This window comes from Macrobrachium rosenbergii, chromosome 12 (genome assembly GCF_040412425.1).
Source record: "Macrobrachium rosenbergii isolate ZJJX-2024 chromosome 12, ASM4041242v1, whole genome shotgun sequence".
NCBI classification, from domain to species: domain Eukaryota; kingdom Metazoa; phylum Arthropoda; class Malacostraca; order Decapoda; family Palaemonidae; genus Macrobrachium; species Macrobrachium rosenbergii.
Window position 1 is genome coordinate 26,748,884 of NC_089752.1, and position 8,234 is coordinate 26,757,117.

At 38.0% G+C, this 8,234-nt stretch overlaps 1 long non-coding RNA gene across 1 annotated transcript; it reads left to right on the top strand.

The window, feature by feature from the left end:
• Positions 1-2,580: 2,580 nt before the first annotated feature.
• LOC136844452 (uncharacterized) lies at positions 2,581-6,306 on the top strand. Its single transcript, XR_010854885.1, has 2 exons — positions 2,581-2,721; positions 4,398-6,306. It is a non-coding gene; the product is annotated as an uncharacterized lncRNA (long non-coding RNA).
• The last annotated feature ends 1,928 nt before the right edge of the window (positions 6,307-8,234 follow it).

An 8,234-nucleotide genomic window follows, 5' to 3' on the forward strand; every position in this document is an offset into this window, starting at 1 on the left:
TTGGCGAAAAATGCTTTTCTTATCAAACAGTAGACCAGAGCTAAGAATGCACCCTATTAATCTAAGTGATTAGATTAATATGATTCTGATAAGACATCGTAGCATTTGTAATGTTTGTATTCTTGGAAACGACAAACGTTTCAGCTATCAGTCATTATCAGTAGCACAATATCTTTTCTTGGAAAAGATGCTGTATCTTAATTCTATCAGTGACCAAAATTACATCGAAGTGATAAAGTATCCATATCAGTTTTTGACTGTCGCATTATTCGTACTTTGTAATTAATATTACAAGATGGCAGCATTTTCATAAACATATTTTAAACGTCAGGATTTTCTGTGGTGGTTGAAAAAGAGTCCAGAATACAGGAACCATTTTTAGTTATCATATTGAAATTGCCGTTACAGATCAAATCTTTGCTCCCCTTACATTTCAGTAATCACCACCTTACTTGCATAATAAATTACCTCTATGAATATCTCCTACGTACCATTATAAGACAAATGATATATCAGATTCCAGTGTTGTTAATTTAAAACAGCATTCATTCAACGGCTGGGAAAAAAAACAGAGGCTGCTTCTTCAATGAATAAATCAGGAAGTTGTTACACGATATGACCTACGATGAATTACGTCTTCAGTTCTTTCAATTCAGCCGCATCTGTCACCAACTGCACCACTAACTGATCCGATCTTCATCTCTGTTATAACTGGTAACTTCTATTTCTACCGGCAATATCAACGATCTGCCAGAAGCCTTACCATGATTGCTGCAAACGTGCACTTGGAATTCAGTAGCAAGATTTCATCAACTAATGAATTTACTTCAAAAGCATTAACTGATGATAACATGATTAAAGTAAGGGGGCAAATCTTTAAGGGGTAAGTGCCTTGTCCACAGGGAACTTTTGCATTTTAGTTTTCTGAAAAGAAAACTACTGTGCCGGCTTTGCCTGTCCGTCGGCACTTTTTTTCTGTTCGCACTTTTCCTGTCCGCCCTCATATTTTAAAAGCTTCTGAGGCTAGACGGCTGCAAATTGGTATGTTGATCACCCACCCTCCAATCATCATACATACCAAATGGCAGCCCTCTACCCTCAGTAGTTTTTATTTTATTTAAGGTTAAAGTTAGCCAAAATCATGCCTCTGGCAGCGATATAGGCCAGGCCACCATGGGCCGCTGCTCACATGGCATTATACCGAGATCACCGAAAGACAGATCTATTTTCGGTGGCATTGATTATACGCTGTACAGAAAACTCGATTGCGCCGAAGAAACTACGGCGCATCTTTTACTTGTTTAAGATTGCTCCGCCTTGAACAATCTACATTTGATTTTATCTGCGATTTTGCACACAATCCTATGTTGTCTGCAAAAGCAACTAATCAAAGCTAGTTTATATGGTGGTAAGTGAGAAACGCAGCCTGAATCCACTGCCCACTCATCCCATGTGAATATCGGCATCATTCAAAGGCCAAGGTAACCTGCGACTTTTTGAGTTACTTTAAATCACCAAAATAAATTAATTTTATTCTTGAATATTTTTCTGTCTGTTCAAGGAATTTTCATTTTACTGCAAGGATTTCTGTCTTGTATTCACAAGCCGTATACTGTTAAACTTATTTTGTATTCAGACCTCTCATTGTAATTCTCTCTCTCTCTATATATGGGATTTTTCATCAACTTCTTATTATTCAACTACATCTGATATCCACAGAATGCGATATGCACACTCTGATGCATGCACACACGCAGAAATGGCAATGAAATTATATATATAGATTTCATGTTAATGTCTATTGTATTTTGTATGTGGGTTGTTTCTTTCTTATTTGTAATAAAATTGTTTTCCTTTTGAGAGACACCCATTATTTTGGGGAGAAGTAACTTTTAAGAGACACTGTCTCTCTCTCTCTCTCTCTCTCTCTCGAAGAAGAGAGAGAGAGAGAGAGAGAGAGAGAGAGAGAGAGAGAGAGAGAGAGAGAGAGACTTTAATATTGAATATGGCTCAGAACTGAGTAAGATTGAGTAAGATATCGAAAATGGTCCAAATTATACATATCTTTAGTTAAAAAAAAAACATTTTTATGTACAGATGATTGCAAATATGAGTGGCTGTTACTTATAGTATTATGTATGTATCTATCTATATAATATATATATATATATATGTGTGTGTGTGTGTATGTGTGTTTTATTCTCAAAATGCTTCTACAATAATAATAAACCAAGTACAAAAAGTTTTTCTCACGACCGTTGAACAGTTGCAAACCTTTCTCATCAGGTTGCCGAACGGTTGGGCCTCTGGGTTTCATCTCCCTTCACGACAGCAAACACTTTCAGTATCGAACATTCGGTGTCTTTATTTTGCTGAACTACGGCCAAAAAAAAAAAAAAAAAAAAAGTTTCCATTTGTCCAATACCACACACAACGAAATTAACGTTTTCCACTGATAAATTGGCGAAAGAAAACAACAAAACGATTACATTCAGGAACAGGGAAACGTTCTGACTCATACGTGTCCGCTTTTCTAAAACGTGTTGCAATACCCGCGCCACAACTAAAGCACCACGGCGAGTTGACGCAGAGCGCAGATCATCCCTGAACGCCAGAGTGGTCAGACCAACGACGCCACAACAACGTTGACTTTTCTTTTATATATATCTTGTATATATATATATATATCGTCAACTATATCACTCATCGCTAAATTAACTGGTCAGTCTTTACAATATTATTCATGTCATATATATTCATATTCTTACACACACACACACACACACACACACACACACACACACACACACACACACACACACACACACACACACACACACACTCTTTTATAAAGAATTTTTTTTATCAACATTTCGTTCGTCAGTACATGCATTTCTTTTTAAAAAATTAACACATTTTTTCCACATAACACATTTTATCTGCAGAAGACTTCGAAAGTGCGCCTTTTTTTTCGCAAACGAGTTCGTCAGTGCACTTTTAAAATGTAGAACATATTTTCCGCAAATGAGTTCGTTAGTGCACGATATTATTGGCAGTGGAACGACAGAATGAATGTGTAATACTCTGTAGAACATACAGAATAAAGTGCAAGGAAGCCGATATTATGAAGGAGCTGATCAACTGTGCACTAAAGAACATTGTAAGACGTCAATAAGTGACAACACCTGCGCTAATGATTGAACGCCCAAGAACTACAATCGTCTCTAAAGTAAAAGGTTGGGCGACAAACCTTTTAAGTACTGGTGCAACGACCTTGCTGTAATATCAGTTTGGTTAAGCTCGACCCGGTAAATCTGATGAAATCGACCATTATACGCTGCACAGAAAACTCGAATACGTCGAAGAAACTTCGGCTTTTTTATTTTTTCGACATAAAATGTTAGTACTCGAACGAGCAGAGGCCTACAAGTGCGATACGATATTCAGGGCGTGTTGCTCTAAGTGGGTCCTGGTCACGACCTTGATTTGTAAATTGATCAGTCGAGTCAAAGCCATTTCATCACACGAAACCAATCAAACTGAACTTAAACATCTTTACACTGTAAATTCCTCCAGATGCTGTGTTGGCGAGGTTCTAAAATTAATTCTGCCAAGTAATCATGGTATGTCCTACGAACTTTGTACCCAACATAACATGAACGGTTGCAACGTATGCTCTATTCAGGTGGTTTCCCAAGGGCCAACACTCGAAGAAAACGTAATTTTTATGGCAAACCAAACTAACTCGACATATTCCATAATTTTGAGACACTTAGAACCTTACCTGCGAACGGACCTTGCACAAGACACACGCGTTTTTATGTCACAGGAACTCGTTCCAATAGGATGCCAGTTGAGACTACGATTAAAAAAAAAAAAAAAAAAAAACATTACTGCGGAATAAAACGTTAAAACAAGCAGGATAAATTTGAAGCAATGCTTCAATGTGCCACGTTAAGTTCAAACTAATGTTAGTAGGATACCAAGTTCGATGTTGAGTACTACATAAAAATTAGTCTGGTGCTTGCTAAATCTGTTAAACACGTCTGCAAAACAAAACATAATATTTAGAGTATAATGGGGTATGAATCATGGTTGCGATAACATCCGTACATGAGGGAATCAAAATCCTCACGGCATGTGTAATAATTTTGAGACTCGCGTTTTAACTGTAACATATAATCTTGGTATCTGCGTTATTTATTTATTAGAAGTTATTTTTCGTATCTGTATTATTTATTAGAAGTTATCACCATGGGCTCTGTTGCCTGTGTAGCCTGTAATATAGTTGAGCGAATTATTTGTATTCTTATCAACAGGGCCAACAATGAAAATCCGACAGACCGATTTGTTTCACTCCATCCAGTAGCTAAAACTTTTGTCCTTTTCTCCCACAGACACCACCCGCCCCCCCGTGAACCTAGAATGGGAATTCTTTTCATACCACCATACACTAGTGCAATACAGTCTCTGGTGAGACTGCCTGATACCGGATGGGATACCTCGCTTCCTTCTAGTGTGCTTGATCTCTCACGATCTTCAAGTCTAGCCGCAGTTGTACAAGTCAACCCCACCCCCTTTATAACCAGAAACACCGTTGGTGCAGCTGCCAGCGCCACACCAAATACGGCCAACTTCAAGTTATCTGAACCCGACCCTCATCGGCAGGCGAGAGAAGAACAGCCAAAACGCGCAAGAAATGTTTCTCGTCTATCACCAAATGTAAACGCTTCAACGGTCAGCAAAAGAGCATTTCATGAGAGGTCAGACGCAAGAGCAGATGGTGGACTTAATGATAACTCGTCATCTTTGCATATCACTTCACAGTCAGAAATATCCAAACCACTTAACTCCTACCAAACAGCACCAAGAGAAGCTAGTTCGGCCAAAAAGTTTAAATGCAACCCCTCCGTTGTGAGAACCCACGTCCCTAGTTCTGTTTACATGATTACTGTCGGCAACCAAATTTCGGGTGCCATGGTCCCACAGAACGCCCCGCAGGCCCCAGCCTTGCTGGTGAATGGCAATGGTTCTCAACAGACTGAGCTAGGACTCTTAAGGCTGCAGCGAGAGGCCCAAGAACTGAGAGCTGTTAATAACCAACTAAAGCAACGTCTGATCAATTATCAAAACCTCTTCAAGGACAAACAGAAACTTCGAACAGTGATAAATATTATTTACAAAAATCAACCCCTTAAAAAATGAGATTACTGAAAATGAACCAACAGGTTTTATAAGTGCCCCCCCCCCCCAACAGTTTTGTGTTGTATAAGGGTTGGTTTCGTCTGCTTGGCTGTAATAAGGGAATACAAAATATATTAACTCAGTAAAAAAAAAAAAAAAGTTTTTTTTAAATCACGGTGTCTGAACTCTATATAACTAATAGTAGGATTTATGGAGCATTATTTTGAACGAAATGAACCTAACAGCCATCCTTATTTTGGGCGCATAAGATATTTATGCTTGTTGGTTTTTTTGTTTTTAAGTAAAAGAAAAAAATTTAAACTGCAGCCTGCTTGCACAGAAGATAAATCATCGCCACTATGAAAATTTGTTAATTTGTGAAATATATAACAACACCTCTTTGGAGGTTGGTGAGAAGTTTGGTATGAGTGTGCGAAAACCATATAGTTTAATGATAAAAACCTGATGTGAATGTGTGAAACCTTTTAAATTATGACAAAGAATGGAAAAACTTCTTGAATACTTGATAGGATGCACATGGTATTTTTGCATAAAACCACTGGGTAAATGTTTCTTTGTACATTCACTTGTAGCTGTAGATGAGGAATGAGAACGTGGTTATATATTTAAAATTTTTATTTAGGTTGCAATTAAGGTCAAAAATTGTCCTATTGCAAACACGTAAATTGTTTTCTTGTAATTCTTAGTGTTCCTTTTGTGTAGCCGGTAAATTATAAGGAATAATAATCCGTTATTTCTATGTAAAGTACCTTATAGAAATTTCCTTATGTGTAGCTTATAAGAGGAATAATAGTCCGTTATTTCTAGGAAGAATTCCTGAGTTGTGGAGCGGGTAGATTATGAGGAATAATTTAAGTGTAAGAGGAATAATAGTCTGTTATTTCTTCTGTGAGTAATTTGTTATTTCATTAATGTGTGTTCTAAGAGTTATTTTGTAGTAGAATGCTAATTGCTAGACATGAAGGATCCCACTGTAATTTATAGGAATGATATAAGGAATTAAGTATTTAACTGGCTTAACTAAATTCACAATCTATTTTACTGCTGTAAATTGTGCTGCTCCTGGTAAAATGCCACAAGTATAGTCCAAAATTAAAACTACCCATCTGGTTATTTGTTACCCATCAGGTTTTGTTGACTTGGTATGTGATAAATGAAGATAATTTAAATACGGAAAATTGGCCCGAAACCAAACCACTACGGAAAATCTCAGAGGCAATTGTGGAGAATGCTTTCAATCCAACCTTCATTCAGAAATATAAATAAAAACTATTTCAATGAAACCCCACAAAGATTCTTCAAATCTGGTGTCAAATTGACCAGTAAATAGTTTGTCAAGTTACTTGAAGGTGGCCAACTTGAAGGTGGCCAAGAATTCCAATCCAAATACATTAGTTTCTACCATGTTGAGTAAAACTGTCATTTTACAAATTGATAGACAGTTGTCTTAATTTTCACTATGAAATTTATCCAACTCTGCGCAATAGTCCTTCAGTCCCTGGCTGCATCCACTTTTACTTTACCTTCATTTCCGCCTCTTAACCTCAATTTTGCTTTCCAACATCTCTATTGCTTCATCTGCAACTGTGTGATTTCCTTCCATCCACTCTAGATGTCCGGGATCTCCTCATCCTGCTGTCCAACCACTCCGGCTCCCTCTATGCACTGTCTGGATCGCTGAATGACCAAAAGTGCCCCATGCTTGGCCAGACTGACTAAATTTCATAACATCAATAAACTATAAATTTATTAAATTTTTCTCTTGTTTCAGTTCACATATCAAATTTCCCATGCACGACTTACATTAAGTAAGTTTCACTGAGAAATGTATCGTATTTTTCATTTCACTGAGAAATGTATCGTATTTTTCAATTACTTGGGTTTACGTTCCTACATATTCACCTTACTGTAAGACATTAGGAAAAATATAAACTGGGCAAAAAATGTAGATGGCATGGAAAAATATACACTGGGCAAGAATGTAGATGGCATTTGTTTCAACTGGGATATAAAATAATAATTTCCGTGTCGTATTTGGAGTAGCCCTCAACACAAGCTGTAACAGCCACTGAACCTTGGTTAACAGGTAATTAACATGGTGGAAAAGGGCCGGATTATCCAGCCCCGTCGAGCACTCTGTCCCATTCTACTGTTGGCCACACCAATGTTTAGAACTTAGATGTCTCGGTACAATCTTCCTTGTGCGCACCACTTCTTGGATGAGTACCATAGGTATCCCTATGCTTTCTCCTTGTCCCTCTGCCATATGGTTATTTTTTTGTCTTTGGCCCTGTTTTTCTCCTTTAAGGAGAATAAACAAGACCATTGCCAGTGTGAGGGTAGGTGGCCTTGTAGCTGTTTATGTCCCCAATTTTGATCGACCCACATACTGTGTGAATTACCTATAGAAGGAATATTCTCATGCCTCTTCTTGTGATGAACAGGTAGCACAGCCTTCACCCCAATGGGAGACATGTGCCAAGAGGAGGAGGTGGCGTAGGAAAAGTTTATATGCTTCTTTAGAGCATTTCTATCCATCAGAAGTGATACGAAATCTGGAGCCTTCCCTCTGGCTACCATCCCTATCCTTACACCCCTAGTTTCTCCCCACCTGGGAGGGTAAGTTACTCTCAAATAAATCTGCTGATCCTTCGTCTGAGGAAGCCAAGGCTTTATTATCCTTTAAAAGTCAATGTAAGATGTGGCCATCCTTAAATACTCCTGGTAGCCCATCACTTGCTGCATTCTTAGGCCGGCCCTAGACATAACTGTTTATCTGAACGATATAACTGATCAGATAAATCGTTACGATAAAACTGACGTGTAGGGGGGAAATTTGCTCAGATTTTGATCGTTTCAGATGAACTGATCGAGCGGCATGAACAGTTGAATCATTCATACTTTTTATCTGAACGATCTAACGATTGTTTGCCTTTCAGATGAAAATCTCACGTGTAGGGGGAAAACTGTACAGATTATCAGTCTATTTGTGACTTAAAAACAGTGTGCAGGTCTTTGCCATCTTTTCA